The sequence below is a fragment of the Symphodus melops genome (genome assembly GCF_947650265.1).
Source record: "Symphodus melops genome assembly, chromosome: 17".
NCBI classification, from domain to species: Eukaryota; Metazoa; Chordata; class Actinopteri; order Labriformes; family Labridae; genus Symphodus; species Symphodus melops.
The window spans coordinates 21,725,445-21,729,432 of record NC_136707.1 but is presented as its reverse complement, the minus strand read 5'-3'; positions in this window follow the sequence as shown (position 1 = coordinate 21,729,432).

The window sequence follows — 3,988 nt, the reverse complement described above, 5'->3', positions numbered from 1 at the left end:
GGTCCGACCTGTGGCTCCTTTCCTGCATGTCATTCCTCTCTCTCTCTCTCTCTCTCTCTCTCTCTCTCTCTCTCTCTCTCTCTCTCTCTCTCTCTCTCTCTCTTCCTTGTTTCTGGCTCGCCCCCTCCATCCTGTCTCTAATAAAAACATGTTTTGATCTTTAAGAATTGCAATGCACAAATCTAGTTTTTGGAGTTTTTTTAACAACAGAATCAGATGGGATTAGTTTATTACAAATATTCAGATATTAATGCGTGCTGTTTACGTTATCTGGCTAACTGACTGATCCTGCTTGGTGCACTTTATACAAAACCATAGCTGACATACTTTGCACTTTTTCCTCCATGAATAATTGGTCTTTATTCTGTGCTGTGCTGTGGTTCCTTTTGTGTTGGAATATGACTGCTTTGCATAATATGCAGCTCTGCATTGTCTTTTCACATGTACTTTTGGAATTTTATCTTTTTCTCCTACACAGTCTAAACTGCTTTTCCTAAGTAGCTCTGCAGAGACATCTCCATGAGGAAGCTTTGCTGTTGTAAACCTCTTCATGTGTGAAGTAATTAATGTCATTCACAGCTTGCAATCCTATTTTTTTTTAAGAGTTTCCCCAAACACTGACATGGCAGGGACGCCACTATAGCATGGCCTGTAAGAGAAACAGATTTCAGAGTGAATAAGATGTGCAGAGATTTGTATCATGTGTGATAAACAGTTGTGTATCTCTTGTGTGCAGAACATCAACACTCACACATGCATATGTACAGAGACTGCAAGACAACCAAACAAATGATCCTTCCAGCTCTCCCTGCGCGGTTCTAGACTATCCCAGTGCTGCAGAGCATTGATCCAGTTTGATTACGTTTAATATGAGAGCCACGGTGAAATATGCCCGAGCTGCTACCCTCGCTGTAGCTGCCGGGGAAACGAGGCTCGGCCGCGTTTGCCCCACTGCTGCTGACCTTGGAGGTCAGTCAGAGGAAGGAGACATTCATCACTCTGACACATGGACGCTGAGGGGAGAAGAAGATGGTGTGTGTGTGTGTGTGTGTGTGTGTGTGTGTGTAGCATCTATTACTATTACAGTATTTTCCCCCAACAATCCCTTTGCTTGCACTTGAATTAGAGCTAGACTAGAAAATGTGCAATATAGATCATTATTTCCCTGCAGAGATGTTTGTATTCCTGCAGTGTTGATGCTAATTGGAATAAGCCTATGATGTGATTGTTAAATAATCTTTGTTTCAGAGGGTGGACTGGTCTTTTCTCTCTCTCTCTGTGAGTCTGATCCGTCTCTCTTATTCCGTTTCCCTCCTGCTCTCTGTGCACATAATCATGAGTGGCAGCTAAATATCGACCACAGGCATTGTTGGCCCAAGTGTCTATCTGCTCTCTAGAAAAGACTCATTATGTTACAACAGATTGATATCTCTGCCCCCAAGGACTTTAATCTCATCTTAAATGAAAAAAGAAACAATCATAGCTGTTGTTGGGGAGCGGGGCTTTGTGGCAATATACGCAGCACATTCGCCGCCGCTCTTCCACCCCTCACCTAAAACAACCCGCTGACCTTGGCAGGTGCTGTCAGAAATGGGCTGCTTTATAGCGTAGCACATTGTCATCTTCTACTCCTGATATCTTCTCTCTTTAGTAGAGATGGATTAGCTCCATATCAGTGAATCAGTGCAGTGTGTGCACAGAAACAGAAGGCTTGATGTTGATCATCAGACAAAAGAAAGACACGAAAAGCGTTTAAGATTGAGAAAAGACAAACGGACAAAGAGCTTTGAGAAAGTTCATTTATGTTTGCTGTAGTTTAATTGTTCAATTGAACACATAGAGCCACACAATTTCAAAGCAATTATATTTATGCTTGTCATAAATCTCATTAGCGCTAAGTGCAAATGCAACACGCTCCATATATATGGGGGGCTAAAGCCCACCCACGCAGCTCACATCTGATTAGCTGCAGAGCACCATCACTTATCGCTCTTTTTATTAGCGCACATTCTCTGAGGTGAAGTGTGAAGATTTATCGTTCAAAATTATCGCACAAAAGTCTTTCCTGTGTAAGTCCAACGTCAGCAGCACAAGTGTGATCTTACGTTACTCTTCCACATTGATGAGTTTGTTCGCTCGTCCTCTGTGCTGCAGCATCATTAGTTTCCAGCCCAGGTGAGAAAACCTCAAACTGGACCAATCAAAGTGTCTCCCTGCTCTAAACAGGGTCTCCCATCTGATTATGTGAAGTGACTCTTTGATTGACCCCCCCTTGCATTTCACACATGGAGTGGGTTGATATGGTAACAATCTGACCTTTGACCTTTACCCACTGCAGACAGGTCAGCCGGTCGGGGTCACGATGGAATTTTTCAGACTCACATTGATGGGCACCGATCAATGCTGCAGACATCCAAAGTGCAGAGAGTAAAGTCAGGTTTATTGGTTGGGTTTAACATATGCACCATTTTTTTTGGCCTTTATTAATAAAAGCCTTCAAAGCATCAGCACAGCTCTTATAATTGTAAGAACAACCAGAATACTACACATAAAAAACACTCAATGTTTGAAAAGGAGTCAGGAGAGGGATTATTTATATCCACTGCTGTGACAGTAAAGATCCATCACCATGGTGCATGATTAGTGCCTCCTCTTCTCTCCTCCACACACACGTTTCTACACTCACACTCCATCATCTCATGGATTGACTAATTGTGTTTTGCCACCTTCCATGTAATGCATATCTCTGCCATTATATACGCTGGTGACACTATCATCCATATGCCGGGACACCTCGGGTACATACGATCGTGTAATTGTGAGCACATGGTGGTGATCGTCCTGCTTTGTAATCAGACTCACGGTTATCTTTTATTCCTGTTTCAAGAGTCGGTGTTTACAGATTCATTCCAACATCAGACTGGAGTCCCACATAGAGGTCGAGTGGACTTCAATGTGTGGTGAAGAGATGCAAACGAGGGGGATTTATAGAGCTGCAGAATCTGCTTTAATGCCAAGTACGTTTACACATGCAAAGAATTCGACTTGGTGTTTACAATTTCAAAAATCAACAGCATATTAAAAAAAGACACCATGCTGTGACAGCATAATGCCTTTAGAGCAAACAAGAAATCTGTTTGGAAAGGTTGTATATCAGCTCCTGTGTCTGTATTTGATTTGATTGAAATTGAATGTCTGAGTCGGGATGATGCTCCAGAGTGCAGCAGACACCTGCAAGATCTTATGGCAGTCATTTTGATGTGATAAAGCTTTCCAACCAGCACTGAAAAGTTTTTAGATCCACTCGACTTATTATTTTTGCGTGATTGAAATTTTAAAATGTAAAGCAGCAGATCTATAAGCCTGCAGCATTAGAAACATAAAATCCACTTCCACTAGAAACACACACAGAGAAATGTTAACATCTTGCAGACTTGCAGGCGTCACATTGCACTATTTGACCTCAGCAGCACAGGAAACCCTTCATCTCGAGTCTGAGGCCGAAGAGTGAATAAAATAAACCTCAAGAAGGACGTTGAGAAAAACATTTGTCTTCGTCCCACACACGGTTGTACACAAGTTGGAGTCCCTTTATGCCTCACACACAAATGAAAAACAAACAATGATTATTTATGAAGTAGACGAGTAACTTGGGGAATCTCTCAGCCTGAGGAAAGAAGAAGCTGCTCTGGTACCACAGAGGATACTTCTGCAACTTTCACCAGATGTTTGAAAGACTGGATACAACTTCATTACATCATGTGACCAATTATTTAAAAACAAAAAAACCCTCCATTGTCAAGGTCAGACTACACAAAACACAAAAAAATGTAAAAATGTATTTAATTTGTCAGAAATACAGCTGGATACTGCACAGAAAGTGCTTTCACAATATAGAAAAAGTTCATTTGCATTTTAGAACAGTAAAGTTATTATAATTTCATTTAATCATTTAATAAAGTTAAGTAATAAAAATGGTGTACAGTAC